Raw genomic sequence first — 16,482 nt, 5'->3', positions numbered from 1 at the left:
GGACCCAGCTATACCACTCCTGGGCATATACCCAAAAGATACTTCAACATGTAACAAGGACACATATTCCAGTGTGTTTATAGCAGCTTTATTTATAATAACCAGATACTGCATACAACTTAGATGTCCCTCAACAGAGGAATGGATACAGAAAATGTGGTACATTCACATAATGGAGTACTACTCAGCCATTAAAAACAATGACTTCATGAAATACGCAGGTTAGTGGATGGAGTTAGAAAATACAATCCTGAGTGAGGTAATTCAGTCACAAAAGAACACACGTGGTATGTACTTACTGATAAGTGGATATTAGGCAAAAAGCTTAGAAAATCCACGATATAACTCATGAATCTCAAGAGGAAGGAAGATCAAAGTGGTGATGCTTCAGTCCTACTTGGAAGGGGGAACAAAATAGCCAAGGGAAGTAGAGGATTGGAGGGATTTGGGAGGAAGAGAGGAAGGGGAGGGGAAAAGGAGGTGCAGAATCAGGTATGGGAAGTGATGCAGGAGATGTAGCAATGGGGGATGGGGAATTGGGAGTAGCAACTAGAAAATCCCAGAAGCCTGGAAAGCAAGAGACTCCCAGGACCGAAAGGGGATGACATTAACTGAAAGACCCAACAAACAGGAGAGAGAAACTGTAGGGATCATATCTCAAATTTAGGCATGACCCCTGGTTGAGGGATGGGGCCACTCACCCATTTCCAAAATTTTAACCCAGAATTGCTCCTGTCTTAAGGAAATATGAGGACAAAGTATGGAGGAGAGACTGAAGGAAAGGTAATCCAGAGACTGCCCTACCTGGGTACCTATCTCATATACAGACACCAAACCCAAACACTATTGTGGATGTCAAGAAGTGCCTACAGAAGCCTGATATGAATGTCTCCTGAGAGGCTCTGCCAGAGCCTGACCAATAGAAATGTGGGTGCTTGCAGCCAACCATTAGACTGAGCATGGGGACCACAGTAGAGGAGGTAGGGAAAGGACTGAAGGTACTGAAGGGGTTTGCAACCCCATAGGAAGAACAACAATATCTACTGACCAGACCACCCAGAGCTCTCAGGGACTAAACCACCAACCAAATGGATGTATCTTGAAACTATAGCAAGTACAGTGAACTGATATATTAAGGTTGAACATGGACATGGATTAAGGATCATTACCTTGTGAGAATGAGAGCAAATGTTGGCACTATTTAACAAATGATAAACTGGGGGATAAAATATAACTGATTGCTTTACTTGCTTGAATTTAAAATGTGACATCAATGAGGACAGATGTCCATGATTTCTTTTTTATTCTTTTTGGTATCCTTAGTATATTAAAGAGTGTTTGCTCCTGCCTTTTCAGTCCTGTGTGCAAAGTGTGTGGTGATTTCGTAAATAGTGACTTACCTTCAATCTGAGAGAAAAGCAAACACAACAAAAAAAGCCTATATTGATTAGGATTCTCTTGAACTTTCCTGAACAACTGGAAGGGAGGTTTCCCATTCTTGGTATTGGATTTATTTTTTGTTTGTTCATCAGATAATTTATGTCTCAGGATCAGGGAGAAGGACATTCTTTCTGCATGCAGCATAACTCCATTTAAAACTCCATACACACACACACACACACACACACACACACACACACACACACACACACACACACTATGTATCTTTAAGTTGATTTATACAATAATATTTCTTTATGGCCTTTTCAAGTGTCCGTAATCCTATTTCCCATTCCTTTCTTTTTCTCCCTCTGTATTATCTGCATTTTGCTCCCTCCCTCTGCATTTAAACTCTGTCTCACCCCATCTTTATATTTCCCCATCCACATATTTGTAAGTGACTGGAGAGCCTCTTGTCTGGGGACTAGCTCTCAGAGCATCCAAAAGTGCTAGGTAAGGGGAACAAAAGCAAAAAAAAAATTCCATTCAGCTGTCAAGGCAGCGATCCTAAAGGACTGGCCAGGCAAGAGAGCCACAATGGTGCAATAGTGTTGCTTTTAACTTGGAGGTAATGAGAACATGTGTCTAACTGGGCTTAAAGTCCATCAACAGCAGGGAATTTATGCCTGGCACTCTAAACCTGGCCAATTACCCATGGCTGAAGAGATCATAAACCCTAGCAAGCTCATGTATTTCAGTCCATGGAAACTTTCCAAATAGTCCAGGAAGAGGGTTGCATTATAAAGAAATTGTTGCTAGAGCAGTGTGGACAATATTGATGTTCAACAGAAACCCATCTGCAGAAGTGAAAATCACCAACACTTACAGAATGCCCACAGGTGTTTTCACACATGCAGCCAAGTTTTATCCTCATCAACCCTGGCCAGTACACACTGTTGTCCTCAGTTCTCAGGAAATACGTTTCTGTGAGGGCAAGCAATTTTCTCAGGGTCATAGCCACAGTTCTTGCACGCCACATAGCCTCCAGCAACAAATGGTCTAGAGGATTGTTTACTTTATGGAAAGCATAGTTCTTATACCTTATATATTTGACAAATACAGGGAGTTTAATTTGTAAATAGTGAAATTTATACATATCCACACATTGTATATAAAACTGATCCCATGGAAATAAAGGGAGAATGTGAGAAAATTTTAAGGGGAAAAAATCTTACCTTTGGACTATATAAAAGAAGCATCTTTCAGGAATTCAGAATTATCACGGATCTGGGCAAGGTAGCTTATCCCTGTAATCTGACTATCAGAAGGTTGAAGCAGGATGCCTGCATGAGTTCAAGGTCAACCTGGCTACAGAGTGAAACCCCGTTTAAAAAAAAAAGTCAAGACAAACTAACAACAGAAATCAGTCAAAAACAGATCCCTTTAAAATTTGGGGACAAATATAATCATAATATAATGTATATACAAATAATGGACATAAATCCGTAGATAATTCAATAGTAAAATGAAGAGAACACATAGTATGCAACTCAAAAAGAAATGTGTTCATTATGTACACAATTAAGTTATTAAATTAATTGCTAAAATTTATCTTAATGGTCTGGAAACATTTTTTGTTTTTGTTTCGTTTACATAACAAAATGGGAAACTCTTTGGCAAACAGCATGTTCCGTTAAATTATCCAAAAGCAGAAGTCACAGGGAAGCAGAGTTTTCCCACCTTGTTACTACAGTGTACTTTGATGTCATCTTTGTATAGGACATTATTTGCAGTACCAACAGCCTGGAAAATGGGCTGCATTTCTTAAAACAGTATTTTTAACTAATAAATCAATTAACATTCAATTTATTTGTATGTATGAAGAACAAAGACTTAGAATTCCAACAGGTGCACTCATTCACCTTCCTGAGGACCATATTGCGATTGCATCAAGCAACTAATAAAACAGACAATTCATCAGCTTCAGGTCATGAAGACAACATAATATTTGCAAATTATACAACATATATATTATTAACATATATATTTGTATATATACATACAAAGGAAAATTAAACAGTGAAGTTGTGCAGCATTTACTAAGTTTGTCTCTGATCTCATGATAACCAGAAACCCTTCCATGACCTATACTGAGGGTGCACATGAAGGTTTCCTATAATACAGTGTTGAGGCCAATGAGGTCCCGATTCCCATTATAAACAGACATTGGGAATTCTGGTATTCTGTTCTGTTTCTGCTTATGTTTCTTGTTTCAGACCCCTAAGAATATGACCACATCAGACACAAAAGGAGAAAGTCTGAGCAGGCAGCTAGTGTTATGGTATGAAGTGGGTCTCCTGGATGTCATATGTTGAATTCTTAACCCTGTATCTCAGCACATGACTTTATTTGAAGCTGGGGCTCTTATAGGGATAATTAACTCCAAATGAGGTCATTGGTGTGAGTCTGCCCAATCTGACTTGGTTCCATCTACCAGGAAGTAATGTGCACATGCCAAGACACCTGTGGTGTGCACACAGTTACAGAGGAAAGAGTTGTGAGAACACACCAGAGATAGATGGTCAACTTTATTGACAAGGACAAAGGCTGAGGAGGAACCAATCTGGCTGGCTCACCCATCTCAGAGCTGAGTCTCCAGCATATGACAAAGCAAACTGTTCCCAGGTAATCCCCAGAGGCTGGAGCAGTTGGGCATGGGAGCTCTACAGTGTGTTGGATCTGTTGTTGGATCATTGTCCCTCCCACGCTCACCACCTCCATGATCACTTTAACTGAGCTTCGCTGAAGGATGGTCTGCACTCACTCTCTTCTTTCTATTTTCCTTTATTATAAATAAAATGTTTAAAATGAAAAGCTTTATTATATTCTAAAACAAAAAGCAGGCGTATCTATAACAAAACTAAAGCTTTGTTAAACCCCAAGTTTAAAATGCTTAACTGCAACTTAAGTTTCCTTATCATAAAAATACCATTTAGGGGCTAGCAAAATGGCTCAGTAGGTAAAGACATTTGCTGCCCAGTCTATTGGCCCGATACTACCATCAGGACCATGTGGGAAGAAGAGAGTTACACTTGGAAGTTGTCCTCTGAGCTTCACATGTATGCCATGACATGCACCTCACCTTTAGTAAAAATTGGTTTAAAAAAATCCTAACAAAACAAAATGGAATGAACTAAATCAGCAGTTAAGTATTAGCACATGTTACATGGGAATGTATGTATTGTGTATCTACACACCTATCTACCTACATAATATGTCAGAATGAAAAACATTCATATACTTTAACTGATAAGATTTCTAAATATGTGATGATTTGTCAAATATGACAGGAATTATAATTCAGACACAAACTTTATTATGTCACCATTCTTTCCCCCTTTTAGTTTAACATTGTTAACTTGTACCCTTTAAAACAGGGCCATGATTAGCTTTTATGATTTAGCTCATTGCCATGTAAATTGGTCGGTCAATGTTGGGAGACTTATAGAGACACTGGGAGAAGGATTTTAGAGAAGGGGAAGCCCTGGGTCCTGCTAAGAGTGAACCCCCAGTGAACTAGATTGTTGGGGGGAGGGCAGCAATGGGGGGAGGATGGGGAGGGGAACACCCATAAAGAAGGGGAGGGGGAGGGATTAGGGGGATGTTTGCCCGGAAACCGGGAAAGGGAATAACACTCGAAATGTATATAAGAAATACTCAAGTTAATAATAAAAAAAAAGTAATCACAGAGGGATTGTGCTATGTAGCAGCACAGATCATTAGCGTAGCAATAATGGGGTGACATTTCTTTGCATATTTCAAAGAAAAACAACTGAAACTTGAAAATGACTTAATAAATCACTTTGCCCTTCATCCGTCAGCACCCCAGTCTGCTATGCTTGTGTGTCAGAGAATCACGTTTTGTAGCACAAAACTAGATAAATATTGAAAAAGACCCTTTTAGACAGCCTTTCATCCTATGTGAATTTGAAATATTATATTGTATATTGGAGATGCAAATTGTTACTCCATAGAACACGAGACTAGGGTTGCACCCATTCCTTTAGGTGTAAATGCAGCAGACCACCTTAGCAATGCTAATAGCACAATGTTATTGGAAATAATAGCTGCTGTGGCTTATTAGTTATTTATACATGTTTATACATGTTTTACATATTTATACACTTGGAAGAAAATTCCAGTAGTGACTCAATAGCATATAAATTTATGAAAAAAATACCTGAAAGTTCAAGTGTTCATATACTCTGTTTTGAATCTGAGGCTTGGTGTATGATAGAGGCAGCATGTGATCTTGCTTGTGTAATTTATATTTTTCTTCTGTATCATCTCAGAATCATTGATCTTATGGTCATTGCATGCCTGTGATGAGAGCTTTATTTCTGATCTTTGGAAATACTGATACTAAAGTCACCTTAAGTCTTGGCATTTACTCTTCCTCTGACTGTTAATTTCTAACTAAAGTTTTTATCTTACTTACCATTTTGCTGCTTTGATCTTAATTTAGTCATCTTCTTAGTGCACCTTCCTGACTCCCATTTATTTTATTTTATTATTTATTATTTATTTGTGTGTGTGCCTATGGGGGTTTATAAATACAATGGATGTGAAGGGACCTGTGGCGGCCACAGGGCTTTTGATCCCCTGGAACTGCACTTACAGGCAGCTGCATATCATGTACCATGAAGGCTAGGAAATGAACGTGAGTCCTCTGCAAAGGCAGTAAATGCTCTTGACCGCTGAGCCATCCCTCCAGACCCCTTAACTAACCATTTAACACATTCTATTCTTTACAGTAAACAGTTTCCTATGCTCTAGGACTTGTAGTTTCCTATGTTGTAGTTTTGAATATGATTGTCTTTCCCTTGACCAGTCACTAAAAGTATGAGTTCTCATCCCTACCTCTGCATCCTTGGTACATGTGTGCTCAATAGTTATGAAAAATAAGCAAGCAATTTGCACATATCTTCATAATGCTTTTAAAAGGCACCATTGTCCTTACTTTTATTTATATTTTGGACTGTGCTAATATTTATAAAGGCAAAATATCTTTTCACAGACTATAGAGTTGATGTGTGGCAGAAATAGGATTTAGAACCTACTAAGTCTTCTTTGAAAACTATGATTTAAGCAGAGAAGCATGCTTCCCTGGGGGAGTGTCATGCCCAGGTCCAGAAGTCTATGTGGTTACAATGTCTGCTTCAGGCTTGTCTTTAGTATATTAAAAATAACCTTGAAGGAAAAGGGTGGAGATTCACTAGCACAAGAACACAAAGGGAAGGAGAAAACCGTCATTGCCCTTTAGGTTTAAAGTGTCAGATGAATGAAGACAGACAGCAGCAAAACTGAAAAGGAATCAAACCACTGTTCCTCAGCTTTAGGGAAGTTCAGAGACACTGCATTTCAGAAGTTATTGTTTAACTTGAAACCAGATTTCCCACTTAATGCTTACAGGGTACCTTTCACTCTGCCATGATGAAGGGAGCAGTTTCACAAACTTTATTAAAATTGGAGTGGCATGAAAAGAATGCTAGCAAAGTCCTAAATAGTTTGATAATCAATGTTTTCTGATCATTTTGCTCTGTGGAAAACTTACCCACTTTCAAGAGGAATTGCACTAGAAGAAAGTACAGATCTTTGTCCAGTTAGAAAGCCAATGGTGCCCAAATTCCAAAAAGTGCAAGATACAATACTATTTTCAGGTTTGATCAATTCTTCTGGGAGGAATGTCATACAAGATTAGACATAGTTGTGTCCATTTTCTGAACTGGGCATTCCCTGCTCAAAATTGGGGGTATAACCATACATACCTCCATGTGTTGGTTATGATTTCCATTTCTTTCTCCCAGGTCACATGAGGTCACATGAGGACTATTTTACTTATATATAGCTCAGCTCAAATTTACATTTTAAGGTTCGAACATATATCCAGGATCTTCCACAGTTAGATAATAAATGTGAAAAATACTGTTAAACATCCATGTTCATTTAACTTTTCCAGGGGAGACATTCCAATTTGAAAAGGATGTTTAAAAAATATTCATCTAAAAGCCACTGTATTAGTTGTTCTTCTTTCTGTACTAACTAAATCCTGAATGAAGTAAAGGAGAGAGGACTTATGGTGACTCACAGTAGAGTTCAGTCCTTTATAGCAAGAAGGGTGTGATGAAATGTGATTCATCATGGGCAAGAGACAGAAGGGGGTGTCAGTGCCTGTGCTGAGCTGATTTTTCTCCTTCCCCTTAATTCTCCATATACCATCAGTTTGACTATAGAATCTACCTTCTACATTCAGGGTATTTCTTCCCCCATCAGTAGTATCTCGGGAAGAATCCCTATGGACACACCCAGAGGTATTTCTCAATGTCCTAGGTGATTCTAAATCCATTTAAACCGGCAGGAAAGATTAATGGCCACAATTTTCCCCCTTGTAGTTCAAATGTGAAATGTTCCTATGGGATCATATGTCTGAACACTTGGTCTCCAGATGGTGACACTCTTTGGGAAAGTTGTGAAACCTTTAGGAGGCAGAGCATTGCAGGAGCAAGTGCATTATCGGGGTGTTGACCTTGAAGCTTTAAAGTCTTCCTTTCCTCTTCACTGCCTGCTTCCTGGGTGTTGACATGGTGTGGCTGACCAGTTCCTTTTTCTGCCACTCTGCCTTTCCTGCCTGTTGACATGATGACCTATACCCTTTTGTCACCATAAGCCAAAAAGCATCCTCTCTTCCTTAAATTGCTTTTGTCAGAGTATTTTATTTTTAACAACAGGAAAAAGAATTAAGACAAAAATTCGTATGAGAAGGGCTGATACTGTGATAAGCCTGACCTTAGGATTTGGTATGAGGGAGGAATGTAGAAGAGTTTAGAATTTTGGATTAGAAAAACCCTTAAAGGCTGTAAGCATGGTTTCATGGGCCATTCTGGTGGAGGTTGGAGAGAAATATGGACTTTGAAGACCAGGCTCATAAGGTTTTAGAGGGCAACAAGGACTCTGCTGGGAAGTGGGCTAGACGCCATTCAGATTATATGTCGGGCTCATAAGGTTTCAGAGGGGAACAAGAGCTCTGGTAGGAACTGGACTAGGAGTCACTCAGATTGTATTCTGTCAATGAATATGTCTACGTTCTGTCCATGTCCTTGATCGTGACTGAGGCTGAATTTAAAAGCAATGGACTATTTGTTTGGCAGAGGAAACTCCAAGGCAGTTGACACAGCGGCCATGTTAAAGTTATTACTCACCGCCCCTCACTTAGATCTACACTGAGACAGCAACAGATTGAGAAAACGTAATTTTTAAAATGAGGAGTTTGCTTTAAAAAGTGTGCAAACAAGATTAGAGTTGTGAACAGAAAAAATGTAGACACAAAGTGGCTGTGACTGTTGAAGAGATTAAATAGAACCCTGCCTTTGCACTTGGGTAGTAAGAAAAGTGTCTTGAGTGCCAGAACCCACTCATTCAAGCCCCCAACTTGTAAGGATGAAAATTTAGGTGAAACAGGAAATAGGAACTAAGAAGGCAGCTGGCAGGTTCCCTGAATCTCAAAAGCAATAGTCTAGGAGAGTATTTCTCTAGTGTCAGAATACAGAAACTCTTGCAGCTATGATCCAGGAATGCTAGATCCCATTCTAAACTGGCAACAGATCCTGTCAGCATTGCTCATACGGTATACATATTGAAGGCAAGGAAATTATAAGGTGGGGGTGGTGTGTGGTGAAATGCAGCTGATGCTAAGCAATGTGTAGCAGAGTCAAAGTCCACACAAAAAGGCCCTTAGAGGCCACTGTGTAAAGTTGTGAAGGCAAAGCACAAGGTGTAATGGAAACCCCAGGATGCTGGAGACGCCATGACCGGGAGGTCTGCTAAGGATAGCTGAAATTAGAAAATGGAGCCTGACCAAGAGAGAATTTGTGTATACTTCAAACAGTACGGTTGGAGGGGTGGAGCTTCCAAAGCCTTTCGGAGCCCAGATGATTACCCAGATAGGAGATCCAGGTACTGAACATGAAGCTACAGAACTTAATTGGTGTTTGTCCTGCTAGATCATGACTCTTCTTTGTCCAGTCTTTCTTTGCCATGCCACTATTCCCTCCACTTGGAATGGGAATATATGCTCTGGGCTACTGTATGGTGAAAATATGTAATCTGTGTTTTTGTTTTACAGGGGTTTAACTAGGCTATTGTACTAGTTTAGGAGAGACTTTAGACTGTAGACATTTGAACAGTGCTAGGACTACTAAAGCCTATGGGGCCTCTTGAAGTTGACTAGATACATTTTGCATAAAGAGATTTCCATGAGCATATGGGAGCCAGTCACAACATGCTGTGCTTTAAAAATAAAATCTGCATAAGGTCATATTTCTGAATACTTGGTCCCCAGAGACTGATGCCATTTGGGAAGGTTGTTGTCATGGGTAGCTTGACATACCTGAAAAGAGAGTCTCAGTGAGGGATTATCTACATTGTGTTGGCTCGTGGGCCTGTTTGTGGAGGATTGACTTAGTTACGTTAATTTCTGTGGAAAACCCCAACCCACTGTGAGTGCACCTTTTCTGAACTGTACAAAAGTGCAGAAATTGAGCTAAGCACAAGCAAGCAGTAGAAAGAGCAAGCATGCCTTCATTTCCCTGTGCTTTTGGCTGTGGATTGGATGCAACTAGCCATTTGAGTTCCTCATGAGATTGCACCAAAACTTGAGATTGTAAGCCAAAGGAAACCTCTTTCTCCTCAAGCTTGGTTTCTGGTAGGGGCTTTATCTCAGCAACACAAGTGAAACTAGAGTAGTTGTGTAACCTGAGAAGGCAAAGACTTGCTTGAGGTAGTAGGTTGCTGGCACTAACCCTCAAGTTTTAGCCACACTTTTTGCTCACCATTTCCTTTCTGATTGTGTGTGCAGTATGACCAGTTAACTTCTTGCTCCTGGAACAAGACCTTCCCTGCCTGTTGACATGTCTTTCCTAGGGTGCATTTTTCAGAGTATCCTATAACAGCAATGAGAAAGAAAAATACTCCTTGATAATTACAATATCAAAGGCTGTTTTCTAAAGTTAATATAAAAATAGCCAGACTAAAGCACATGGGAAGATAATTTAAAAATAATAAATTAAATGACTTCTTGATAATGTATCTATAAAGTCCATACAGTGAAGGTTACTCTTTATAGCCTGATAACTTCCTACAGCTCTAATCAATAAATCCATATAATATGCATAGTTAGTTTTGGCTTGTACCACAGGCCAAACTATACGTCTTTTTATGAATTCAATCAAAGTAATATTTTCATTAATTCAATTATAGTGAACCATGAGAAGAAGCCTGGTAAGGTTGAGCTAGGGATTGAAGACCTAGAGACTCAGAAGGGACAGTAGGAGCTTAGCCTGCTCCCAACTCTAGGCCCCTGTCATGAAGCCACAGCCCCCACAGAATTGTGGCCTTCAGTCATATAGGGGCAGCGCCCACAAGTCCCTCTTCATGTAGATAACATCTCAGGCCAACTCAATAGGAAGCACCTGATGTCAGACCCAACCCATCCTAAAACTGTAAATAAGATTCTATCCAGAAGGAATAAAGGTATGAAAATTACTCCGTCTTTTGAGACCTTCTGTCATAGGAGGCGTAACACTGCCTGGGAAGAGAATGCTCTCCCCACCAGAAGCTCCCTAACACTGCTCACTAACTAGTCCCCCTCCCACTGACTCTGTGCAACTCTGCTTGGTTAGGCTCAGAGCTGCCAGTGCAGCGGAGGCAGTGAAGGCACTCCCTGCTCCCAGCTCATGCCTTTTCCCCTTTGCTTGAAGCCTCCTGCCAGGCCGGGCCAGAGGTCTCCGCAGGTAGCCTCTGGTACACAGACTGACAAATGATGATTGATCTGAGGGAAGCAGGTGCAGAGAAATGGCCACAACTACGTGGTAAACACAAGATCATTATAACTTTCATTCTCTGATTCGCACGGTCAAGCTCTAAACCATTCAGTTACAATGATATACTGTTAATTATGTTTACTTTGCATTAGTATCATTTAAAAACTCTTCTTCTCCGCGATGTTATAGGAATTAAAAGTGGTTTGGCACCAAAGGGCTCCACATAATAAACAGGCCTATTGTATTAACTTATTTCTCTATGAAGACTGTACTTTCAAGAATATTATTCTAAAAGTGTTTGTATACTTTCCCACATCTTTGCTGAAATTAGAATATGTAAAGAAGATTGTTGAACAAACTAAGGCTGATAAAAATGGCCTCTAGCTCAACTTCTAGGAAGGCTGAAGTAGAAGGATTCCAAGTTCAAGGACTGCATGGGCAGAGTAGCAAAGGTCAGATGAGCAAGGTCAGATGAGCAAATTAGTAAGACTCTGAAGACAAAAGTAAAACAAGTGGCATAGAACAAGATAGCTCCTTGTAGACTTGTCCAGGCACAAGGTGCTTTTCCAAAATACCAATACTAATACTAATACTAATACTACTAATAATAAAGGATAAAAGAAGAAGCAGAGGAGGGTAATGGAGAGGAGGAAATAATGGTGATCCTGCAACGTCACTGAGCACTTTCATTTTTAAATCTTGTTTTCTATGTAGTGGCTTGAGACCTGTTGGCATCTATAACACCATTTCACCTTTACAAGACACTGATGATATCTGCCCCACCTTCCCCAAATAAGGGGTTGGGAACTGCATCTCTTCTTCGAATAGTTTTTTTTTGCATTCTTTAGCACAATTGTTAGACTTTATGTAACTTTTATTTTATGCATTTTATTTTTTATTTTAGTTCCAGAACATTTCCATGTCTGACTTGCTATGCTGATGCATCTGTGAGACATTAGGAAAATCTGTACTGGAGTTTGTAGCAATTGCATGTACAGGGAGGGCAAAAGCCTCTCAGTGAGAACATGATTTATTTCCCTATGGGCCAATAGCTCAACACTGAACGCTTCTTCCCCTACCATTAGGACTAGATGCTTGCCATTCACTCTTCATTAACGTTATATCTGAATGTAGGGTGCACAGTCTTTCTGTAAACTCTTTTGAGTGTTGGTGTATCTCCTTTCTATTAATATGGCCCAAATCATGGCTTACAGCTGCTCTATCCCTTCATTTATGAAATCAGGTCTTTTATTTTTCTTGCCAAATTTCTGGATAAATTTTCAAATAAAACAGAGTGTAGAATAATGTGCCATTTCTTCCCTGAATCATCTGTCCTCTTCACTGTGGCATCACGAATGGAGAGACTCCCAATTCAGGAGACTTGTTTGAGCTCCAGTTTTGAGGTGGACAGTTTATAGGAATTTTCACAGCACACCCAATTCTTGAATCTGTGGATTCTCTTTTCTGCTTACAGACAAAAATAATATTAAAATTCAAGGCTGAGTGAGAAGAAGGGATATTTCCTTTGAGGCTCTAGTTGTGGTCTTACTGCGTGATAACAGCTGAACACCTGTCCATCTGCCCAGGCTTGACCTGTGCACAGATGTCAGTCTACCCTCACATGGGCCCCTGATTCTCTGCCTGTCAGTCTCATTCCTTGGGGCATTAGAAACATGATGAGATTGCGTGTTTTGCAGAGCTACATTTTGAAGGTAGCCACAGATACTCCCAGGACACAGTCTTGGCATTCTATGACCTTGGACGCTTTCTCAAGTTCTACTGCGTAAAAAAAGAGAGAGAGAGAGAGAGAGAGAGAGAGAGAGAGAGAGAGAGAGAGAGAGAGAGAGAGGGCATTCAGAACTTTTCTCATTTTATGTTCATATACATATAAAGTATTCCTATATGTTTGGAACCTAAAAGGAAGTGGGACACCAGACCATTCAAGAGTCCTTCAGCCTTTAAATCTCTCACCTCATTGACATTTCTTCCTTCTTCCTCTTATCTAATGTTCCTGAAGGGGAAAAATAACATTTGGCTAGTCAGAATCTTACTGTAGCTAGGGAAGCCAGCTCTGCTCCCCTGCACCCCTAACAAACCTCAGCTGGTAAGACAGAAGTTCTATCATTTCCAGCTTGAATTGAAAGACCTCTGAAGCTAGAATAGGGTATGCCAATGCGAACAGCATGACCACACAGAAGAATAAGACCGCGTGTTGTACAGTGGCAAAAGAGAATGGTAACTGTGGTGGTAGGAAGGTTCTCAGCACAGGAAACAGTTTAACTCACACAAATAGTGTAACAATTCTAATATAGAAACAACCCCGGATCCCTGGACTTTTCATTTTAGGCTGGCAGGAGAATTTTTCTTTCCATTCCAATCTTTTCTCATCTTCTAGTTCCACCTCTATCCTTTCTGCCTGTTCTTGATTTCGAGATCGGTACTTCCTTGCTCTGAGTTATGCTACTGATTTGTTTGTTTGCTCTAAGATTTATTTTTTTCATTTGTATGAGTTTTTGGCCCCAATATATGTAAGTAGAACTGGAGTTGCAGATGGTTTTACGTCATCATGTGGGTGCTGGGAACTGAACCTAGGTCCTCTGGGAGAACAGTCAGTGCTCCTAATCTCCAAACCATCTGCCCATCCTTTTGAGCTATGATACTAGTTAAGATCAGTGTCTGCTTGACAAGGGAAAGATCTTAGAGTGAACACATAATCTTGGGGAGGCCAATGTACTGCAGAACATGTAACTCTCTCCCCACTGGTACATATGTCAGCTTGACAAGATAAATGAGAAGATTTTCATAAAATGATGCTCATTTTAAATTTGACAAGTTCTTTCAATAGTATCTAATGAGATACATTTTAAACACCGCACAGGGGAAAATACGCCTTTGGAGAAAGTTGTTGAAGGGAGAAAGAACAGTGGTGTATTCTTCCAGTTTCATAGACAGAACACTTTGCAGTTGGAAGGGATATTTGGGCCTCTGCAATATCACACCAAAATCCAAGTTGTATGGAAATAATTTGTCAGTGTCTGTGAATCACTTAGAAACCAATACTTTCAAAATCTGCATTTAAGAATTTGTGGATGCTTTAAATGACAAGTCAGGACAAGCTTATGAAAAAGTCTGCTTAAGTAGTTTGTAAACTTCAGTCTGGTTTTATGCTGTTCTTTTGTCTCAAGAGGTTTATGATTTAGCTAATGTTTCCCTCACTCAGTTAATGTCACTGTATATGAGGGGCAGAGTAAAGAAACAGCTGACACGACTGTTCCATGGTAAGGTTAAGGGAACGGTTTTAATTATGAATGAGAGAGAAAAATATCCAGAGGTATCTGGAATGGTCCATAGCAGAAAGAACAGAGAGCAGACTGGACACAGCCAGGGCAGAAAAAGCGGGAGAGCAGGAGAGAATAGGGGGAACGGTGAGACACCAAGTGATAGGGAGTAGAGCATAGTGAGCCAGAGAGATATGGAGAACAGTGGGAGTGGGAAGAGAAGGTCTGGAGCACACAGATCATGTGCATTATAGGGAGGGTGAGTGGCTGGGGAAGGGAAGGGTAGGATGCTAGTGTGGACTTTGCAATGTGTAACAAGTACTTGTGATACTGAGGGAGCCTGGAGGCCAGTTTTGACTCTCTCCTTTCAAATATATTTCTATTTTCATGCAATGGGGCCTCTGATGGGTAGTGTCTTATTCTTGGGGGAATATTTACCATGGTCCTAGGACAGAGCAGGATGTTTATTTTTAAAGGTATAACCTCTTTCAACATGTGTTCTGGCTACAACTTTTAGCAGGTATGAACTCAATAATCTTCCTTAACAATGACATCTTTTTGCCAAACGTTTTGATCTCTTTCACTATAGATCTGGTTAAATACAGTAAACAACCACCATGCCACAGCCTGGATATTCTGTGTGGAAATTCCATCGGCTAAACAGATTAGTTCTTTATCTTTAAATGTGGCTTCATTCAAGTTCTCAGGACATGGGCAGAAAGAAACCATATTCTTTGCCAAATGACACATGAATGTCCCCAGCTTACTGGTAACATCCCTGTTTCCTGCTGAAACCTCAGGAGCCTGGCCTTCACACGCCACATTTTCTCTGCTTTTTGTCCTTCCTAACTCCTGTCAGAATGATCTCTCAGCTTCACTTACAGTGTTTAAAAATGTTTTATAGTCCACATGTCAAATGTTTTTGTCTTAGATAGTTTTTATGCCAGTTTAACAGAGGCTAGAGTTGTAGGGCATTTTCTTAATTGATGATTGATGTGGAAAGGCCCAGTCCCTTGTAGGTAGGGCCATACCTGGGCTGGTGATCCTGGGCTCTGTGAGATAGGAGTCTGAGCAAGTCATAAGGAGAAAGCCAGTAAGCAGTATTCTGCTATGGGCTCTGCATCAGCACCAACCTCCAGCTTCCCGCCCTGTTTGAGTTCCTGACCTCAATGATAAACAGCAGCAAAGTGTAAGCCAAAAATCTGTCTCTTAGGATGTCTGTGCACCATACACTAATGCTATGGAAAGAGTTGAAAACAAAGCTCAGCATACAAAACACTGAACTTATTCCATCACTATTTAGTTTGAGCAGAGACTGTGAATTGTACAGGTTTCTACGAAACTATTGGGTAAGATTTATCTTTGATAGTGGCATGTTATTGGTGAATGTGAAATTTTGTGTTGTTATTTTTATCAAGTTCCTGAACTGCTAAGTCCAAATGAAGTTGTTTGGGGCAACTGCTCAAAGCTTATCTAAGATCCCTCTTTGATCATTACCCCCAGAGCTACCGTAATTTTAAAATCCTTTCATCTGGATAGATTTATTTAGATATAGGATTTCCCCCTACATATGCATTTAAATCATACTAGATTTCTCTCCTAAAATCTTTATACCTTATTCACTATGGATACGGGCTCATTTTAATCTAATATTTGTGACCTATGTTCACATCAAACCTCTTCCACTTCTGCTAGCTTTAGCTAAGGTACCCATTACTACCGCTAACTATTGTGAAAGACCATTAGGTAACTTCCACAACATTTTTTTCTTGTATCAAACATTCATTTTTGTGTAATCTTCAAAATGAGTATTAAAATATATAAATCCTTTACAGATTTGTCAAAGTGTTTGTCACTGTACCTGAAATAAAAGACACGCACAAGTACCCTTCAGAGTACTTTCCAGACTGTCTATTGCCATTTTGCTCTTTTCTTCTCTGCTCAAA

The sequence above is a fragment of the Rattus norvegicus genome, chromosome 4 (assembly GCF_021556685.1).
Source record: "Rattus norvegicus strain SHRSP/BbbUtx chromosome 4, alternate assembly SHRSP_T2T, whole genome shotgun sequence".
In the NCBI taxonomy this organism is placed as follows: domain Eukaryota; kingdom Metazoa; phylum Chordata; class Mammalia; order Rodentia; family Muridae; genus Rattus; species Rattus norvegicus.
Note: the sequence above shows the minus strand (reverse complement) of the source record.